At 40.6% G+C, this 7,994-nt stretch overlaps 1 non-coding gene across 1 annotated transcript; it reads left to right on the forward strand.

Annotated features, from left to right (window-relative positions):
* The first annotated feature begins 3,571 nt into the window (after nucleotides 1-3,571).
* On the forward strand, nucleotides 3,572-3,714 carry LOC127676548 (small nucleolar RNA SNORA48). Its single transcript, XR_007976019.1, has one exon. It is a non-coding gene; the product is annotated as a small nucleolar RNA SNORA48 (small nucleolar RNA).
* The last annotated feature ends 4,280 nt before the right edge of the window (nucleotides 3,715-7,994 follow it).

The following is a 7,994-nucleotide window of genomic DNA, read 5'->3' on the forward strand; positions in this document are numbered from 1 at the left end:
CAGCTATATCTGGCTCCTGTCAGCAAGCACTTGTGGGCAACCACAATAGTGTCTGGTTTTTGTAATTGTATATGGAATAGATTCCTAGGTGGGGTAGTATCTGGATGGTATTTCCCTCAGACTCGGTTCCACACTTTGTCTCTATCTCCTTGTGTGGGTATTTTTTTCCTCCTTCTAAGAAGAAGTAGAGTATCCATACTTTCTTATTCCTCCTTCTTGGGCATCATTTGATATGTGAATTGTGTCTTGCATATTTCAAGTTTTAGGGCTAATATCCACTTATTAGTGAGTGCATTCCATGAGTGTTCTTTTGTGATTGGGTTACTCCACTCAGGTTGATATTCTCCAGTTCCATCCATTTGTCTAAGAATTTCATGAATTCATTGTATTTAATGATTACATAGTACTCCATTGTGTATTTATATCATTTTGTTTATCATTCCTCCCCCGAGGGGCATCCAGGATCTTTCCAGCTTCTGGCTATTATGAATAGGGCTGCTATGAATATATTGGAGCATGTGTTCTTATTACATGTGGGAGAATCCTCTGGGTATATGCACAGTTTTCTGAGGAACCGCCAGACTGATTTTCAGAGTGGTTTTACCAGCTTGCAATCCCACCAGCAGTGGAGGAGTGTTCCTCTTTCTCCACAACCTCTCCAGCACCTGTCATCTCCTGAGTTTTTGATCTTAGCCATTCTGACTGTTGTGAGGTGGAATCTCAGTGTTGTTTTGATTTTCATTTCACTGATGACTAAGGATGTTGAACATTTCTTTAGGTGCTTGCCAGCCATTTGGTATTCCTCAGTTGAGAATTCTTTGTTTAGCCCTGTACCCCATTTTTAATAGGGTTATTTGGTTCTCTGGGGTCTAACTTCTTGAGTGCTTTGTGTACATTGGATGTTGGCCTTCTGTTGGATGTAGGGTTGGTAAAGATCTTTTCCCAATTTGTTGGTTGCTGTTTTGTCCTATTGACAGTATCCTTTGCTTTACAGAAACTTTGTAATTTTATGAGGTCTCATTCGTCATTTCTTGATCTTAGGGCATAGGCTACTGAGGTTCTGTTCAGGAAAATTTCCCCTGTGCCTGTGTTCAAGACTCTTCCCCAGTTTTTTCTATTAGTTGCAGTGAGTCTGGTTTTATGTGGTGGTCCTTTATCCACTTAGACTTGAGCTTAGTACAGGGGGAAAAGAATGGATCAATTTTTATTCTTTTGCATGTTAGCCACCAGTTGAGCCAGCACCATTTGTTGAAGAAGCTTTTTTCCACTAGATGAAATTAGCTCCTTTGTCAAAGATCAAGTGACCGTAGGTGTGTGGGTTCATATCTGGGTCTTCAATTCTATTCAACTGATCTGCCTGCCTGTCATTGTACCAATACCATGCAGTTTTTTAAAACACTATTGCTCTGTAATACTGCTCGAGGTCTGGGATACTGATTCCCCCAGAAGTTCTTTTACTGGTGAGAGTAGTTTTCGCTATCCTGGGTTTTTTGTTATTCCACATGAATTTGCAAATTGCTCTTTCTAGCTCTATGGAGAATTGAGTTGTGATTTTGATGAGGATTACATTGAATTTGTATATTGCTTTTGGCAAGATGACCATTTTTATGATATTAATCCTGCCAATCCACGAGCACGGGCCATCTTTCCATTTTCTGAGATCTTCAATTTCTTTCTTCAGAGACTTGAAGTTCTTGTCATACAGATCTTTCACTTATTTGAATAGAGTCATACCAAGATACTTTATATTGTTTGTGGCTATTGTGAAGGGTGTAATTTCCCTAATTTCTTTCTCAGCCTATTTATTCCTTAAGTATAGGAAGGCTACTGATTTGCTTGAGTTAATTTTATATCTGGCCACTTTGCTGAAGTTGTTTATCAGCTGTAGGAGTTCTCTAGTGGAGTTTTTTGGTTCACTTAAGTATATTATCATGTCATAGCCAAATAGTGATAACTTGACTTTCTTTTTTCCTATTTGTATCCCTTTGACCTCCTTTTGTTGTCTAATTGCTCTAGCCAGAACTTTAAGTACTATATTGAATAGATATGGAGAGATAGAGCAGTCTCATCTGGTCCCTGATTTTAGTGGGAATGCTTCAAGTTTCTCTTCATTAAGTTTGATGTTGGCTACTGGTTTGCAGTATATTGCTTTTACTGTGTTTAGATATGGGCCTTGGATTCCCGATCTTTCCTAGACTTTTAGCATGAAATGTGCTGAATTTTGTCAAACGACTTTTCAGCATTTAATGAAATGATCATGTGGTTTTTTTCCTTTGAGTTTGTTTATGTAGTTGAATACATTGATAGATTTCCGTATATGTAACCATCCCTGCATCCCTGGTTTGAAGCCTACTTCTTTGTGGTGAATGATAGTTTTGATGTGTTCTTGGATTGGGTTGGGAAGAACTTTATTGAGTATTTTTGCATCGACAGTCATAAGGGAAATTGTTCTGAAGTTCTCTATCTTCGTTGGATCTTTGTGTGGCTTTTGTATCAGTATAATTGTGGTTTTATAGAATGAGTTGTGTAGTGTTCCGTCTGTCTCTATTTTGTGGAATAGTTTGAAGAGTATTAGTATTAGATATTCTTTGAAGGTCTGGTAGAATTCTGCACTAAAACCATCTGTCCTGTGTTTTTATTGGTTAGAAGAATTTCAATGACCACTTCTATTTCTTTAGGGGTTATGAGATTGTTTATATGGTCTATTTGATCCTGATTTAATTTAGGTATTTGGTATCTGTTTAGGAAATTGTCCATATCATCCAGATTTTCCAGTTGTGTTGAGTATAGGTTTTTGTAATATGATCTGATGATTTTTGAATTTCCTCAGTTTCTTTTGTAATATCTCCCTTTTCATTTCTGATTTTGCTAATTTGAATACTGTATTTGTGCCCTCTGATTAGTCTGGCTAAGGTTTTATCAATCTTGTTGATTTTTTGGGTGGTCTTTCTTAGACAAATGGATGGAACTGGAGAATATCCTCCTGAGTGAGGTAACCCAATCACAAAAGAACACACATGGTATACATTCTCTGATTAGTGGATATTAGCCCCAAAGCTCAGAATATCCAAGAAACATATCACAGACCACATGAAGCTCAAGAAGAAAGAAGCTCAATGTGAATACTTTGACCTTTATTAGAATGTGATTCAAAATACCCATGGCTCACAGCCAATCAATAGACTGAGCATAGGGTTGTCAATGCAGTAGCTAGAGAAAGAACCCAAGGAGCTGAAGAGGTTTATAGCCCCACAGGAGGCACAATAATATGTACCAACCAGTACTCCAGAGCACCCAGGTACTAAACCGCCAACCAAAGAGTGCACATGGAGGGACCCATGGTTCCAGTCACATATGTAGCAGAGGATGGCCTCATCAGACATCAATGAAAGGAGAGGTCCTGGCTCCTGTGAAGGCTTCATGCACCAGTGTAGGGGAATATCAGGGGTGGTGAGATAGGAGTGGTTAGGTGGGATGGGGGAGGGGATAGGATAGAGTGGGAAACTGGGAAAGGGGATAACATTAGAAATGTAAATAAATAAAATATCCATAAAACAGACTTCTCATAGGAGGCCTCTGGCAATGGGCAAAGAGACCCCTTGTTGGTATTGTTCTTATATCAGTCAGGAAGGCAGAACAGATGGAAGTCCTTTGTTTATTCCATCTTAATGCCTGGCTTGGTGGCCAAAAGTGTTTTATGCTTAGGACACATAAAAATCAAATCAAATCAAATCAAATCAAATCAAATCAAATCAAATCAAATCAAATCAAATCCAGGCAGCACAGTGTGAGAGGATGAAGACACTCAGAGACCTATAAACCACCATGACACCCACAGACCTGCCTTCCAGTTCCAGGTGGACCATAAACACCCACTTGCCAGAGAATGCCTACTAACCACATGGTCAGCCTTCTGTGGGAGCCATCACAGTGTTCAAGTATATGGTGGACAGATGTAAGAGAAAGAGAAGTGGAACAACTTGAGCACTGTGAAGAGAGATGGAACTGAAAACCCAAAGATATAGAGGAGTATCCTGTTCTGAGTGGCTAGCCATGCCACCTGGAATCATGTTGAAGTCCCAGTCCAAGCTGCCACTGTGGGCCTCATCAAGGTCTATCACTACACAAGGACAGGAGTCAGTGTTGACATCCATGGCTCACTTTACCATGAGCAATTATGTGGCATCTCTGGTCTGGGCAGCTGCCAGGGACCACATGGATGTCAATCAAATGTGCTGAACTGGCCCCATTCCTCACTGACTGCAGAGCTCTGGAAAGCTGGCCTTATGACTTACAAGCATTGCACTCCAGAGGTTGGGCCTAGTACATCTCCTGAGTCGCACAGTAGAGATGGTCCTGATAGTAAGGGTTCTGGCATGCTGGTCCCTAGGATGTGAGCAAGGGAGCATTGCTTTGCCACTCCTCTGCCATTAAGTGGTCTGGGCTGTAGGAGAAGGGGAGATGCCATCTATGCCTCACCACTGGGGATATTTGGAAGATCTCACCCTCAGGTCATGGGAATAGGTGAAGTGAATTGTCTCAGCCCCTCATGACCTGCAGCACTAGAGGGAGCAGGCCCTGCAACTCACCTGGGCAGCACAGTAGTACTAACCCTGGTTGAGGGCTAATGGGTAATGTGGCCCTAAGAACAAGAATAAGGAAGAGCTGTCCCTACAAGTACTCTGCAGTGAGGTTATGTGAGTTCAGGAGAAATACCCTCCCCTCTGGCCACCTGCAGAAGTATGGAGAACTGGCTCTGAGGCCACGACAATAGGAAAGCTATCCCTATCCCCTAACTGGCTGTAGCACTTGGAAGAGTGGATCCTGCACTTAGCCTTGGCAACAATGGAGCTGTACCTGATGGTGAAGGTACGAGGATGTGAGAGTAGAAGAACTAGACTATCCATTCAAAGGCTGCAGCACTTGTAGAGTAGTCATCACACTTTAACTAAACAGCACAGTGGAGTTGGCCCTGGAGGCATGGGTGCTCATGAGCCTATGAGAGTAGGAGCGCTGACCCTGCCAGCTGTGGATGGTGGCACTGGGTATGCTTGCCAGACCAGGACTGGAGAGCTCAGCTCAGTTAACATCCAGACTCAGATCCAATATTTTGAGCTTGCATACCCTAAAATCTATATCATCTGCAAATTGTTGGAATATGTAAAAGGGCCAGTCCTGCTGAACAAAACCTGCAGGATCTCCATGACACAGGGCAACAACAAGATAAACAGGAGGAGGTCCAGTAAGGATCCAGTATTGATGGTATCTCAGAAGCCAGAGTTCTTGAACCTGACCAATGACACATTACAATGAACATTTGCAAGTGAAGAGATATGAACAGAGGGATATATTGTGGTACATAGTATGACACACTATACCTTCAGTGAGGAAAGGGATCCAATACTGGTGGTGCTGACTGATTTTCGGGGGAGTTTGCAAGGATGAATGGTGGATATGAGTGGATGAAATGATTAGCAGGACTGGGGTGTGTGATGTAAAACAGAAAAAAAAACATAAAAAGTTAAAGAAAAGACTTCATAAATTTACTAATAAAACATATCAAATTTTCTTATGAAAAATTAGTGCCAAGTTTACACTGATATTAGTTCCAACTCTTAAATATAGATGTAAGAACAAATAATTTATATTGCCATCTATACATAAACCCTTATGTATATTGGAAAAAGATGAGGGAAGGTGAATGCAAAGTTGTAGGCTTTATTTATTTATTTATTGAAAATAGATACTTTTATTATTTAATACATCTTGACCATAGTTTCTCCTCTCTTCATTCCTTCCATCTTCCCCCAAACCTCTCCTCTTTCCCAGTCCTCTTCTCCCCCATTTTAGTTTCAGAAAAGAGAAATGACAGATGAACAGGATAAAACAAGAACACATAGGACAAGAAAAAAGCTCTGGGTAGCACAACCTAATATGAGAAAAAGCATCCCAAGACCAGGTAAAAGAGTCAAAGATATACATTCTCCCACTGTTAATAGTCCTACAAACCTACCAGCTAACATATGCACAGAGTAGGCAAGGGTGTAGAGTAAAACAATCACTCTTTGCTAGAGGGAGTGCAAACTAGTCATTGTAGAAATTGATTTATTGGTTCAATTGTTGCAGTTTGGTCTGTTGCTATGTATTACACAGTGTAATGCTAAATTCTATACCCAAAGGTCTAGGTCTATGAGTGACTTCTAATGTTTATTAGCTTTTGCTGTGTAAACCCCATTTCTTGATTTAAAACTATTCATTAAATAAAGTTGGCTATTTTCCATAATTGGAGGGATTAGGGGTAGATGGGCTTAGAGCGACCTGGTTGGAAAAGGAACATGAGAAAAGGAGGAAAAATGAGAGAGAGAGAGAGAGAGAGAGAGAGAGAGAGAGAGAGAGAGAGAGAGAGAGAGAGAGAAGAAGAAGAAGAAGAAGAAGAAGAAGAAGAAGAAGAAGAAGAAGAAGAAGAAGAAGAAGAAGCCATGAGGGGAGATAAGCACATGGCCAGGAGAAACAGCAATTATCTGGAAGGAGAGGTAGACAGGCAATCAGTTAGAAGAGTAGATTAGGGGTTACCCTCCAGTAATTGTTAAAGCCAAATAAAATAACCATAGTCTGAGTCACATTTATTTGAAAGCAGCCATGGGAAAGCTTAAATTGGTTGTACTACATTTTGGCAACCAACAGGGGGCATAGAACTAAACTATTTGAGATTCCCTCCAAGCACAAGGCACAATTGTGTGCCAGGACACAGCCCTTAACACAGCAGCTAGATTTCCAATGTGTATTTCTCTTTGTCACAGTGGTCTGGCCCTGGCATCTTGAGCTCAGGTCCCGACCTGCCTGGACTCACTTTCTGTGTTCCCAAGTCTAGGTGGGACACTAGTCAACAAGGTGGGTTTGGAGTAACCTTATTAGAGAAGAGTGATGAGAAAAGGAGGGGGAAGAAGGTAAATGGAGGAGGAAGCCAACACGGATCAGGTGAGTCATAACATTACGGCTATGTGGTTTGATTAATAGGAGTTGAGTGGCCCAGATGAAACATGGCAAATTATTTACTGTGCTTATGGGCTGGGAAATAGACATAATAGCATTGGGGATAATTATCTGCCCAGTTCTTGTGCTGATTAAGGCTTATTATAAATATAAATGGTGTGTGTATGTGTGTGTGTGTGTGTGTGTGTGTGTGTGTGTGTGTGTGTGAGTGTTTTATCCAGGAACTAAATAGTTAAAGGTTAAGTAAAATCCATAGCTTGGAATTAAAATTTTCTATAACAGTTCCTTTTGATGATGAACATTAATCTACCTCAAGTTCCATCTATACTACTTTTGGGCATACACCAAAATCCTGTACATAATACTACAGAGACACTTGCTCCTTCCTGTTCATTTATATTATTTTCTTTTTCTTTTTTATTTTTTTTAAATTTTATTTTCTATATTCTTTGTTTACATTCCAAATGACTTTCCATTTCTCGGATCCCCCTTCCCCATATGTCCCATAAACCTTCTTCACTCCATCCCTTCTCCAATCACCTCCCTCCTTTTTCTCTGTCCTTATATTCCCTTCCAATGCTAGATCAATCCTTTCCAGGATCAGGATCCTCTCCATACTTCTTCATGGGCATCATTTGTTATGCAATTTGTGCCTTGGGTATTCAGAGCTTCTGGGCTAATTAATATCCACTTATCAGAGATTGCATTCCATGTGTATTCTTTTGTGATTGGGTTACCTCACTTAGGGTGATATTTTCCAGATCAAACCATTTGCCTAAAAATTTTGTGAATTCATTGTTTCTAATTGCTGAATAGTATTCCATTGTGTAAATATACCACATTTTCTGTATCCATTCCTCCTTTGAGGGGCATCTGGGTTCTTTCCAGCTTCTGGCTATTATAAATAAGGCTGCTATGAACATAATGGAGCATGTGTCTTTATTGCATGCCAGGGAATCCTTTGGATATATGCCCAGGAGAGGTATAGCAGGGTCCTCCAG

Source organism: Apodemus sylvaticus, chromosome 1 (genome assembly GCF_947179515.1).
Source record: "Apodemus sylvaticus chromosome 1, mApoSyl1.1, whole genome shotgun sequence".
Lineage (NCBI taxonomy): Eukaryota > Metazoa > Chordata > Mammalia > Rodentia > Muridae > Apodemus > Apodemus sylvaticus.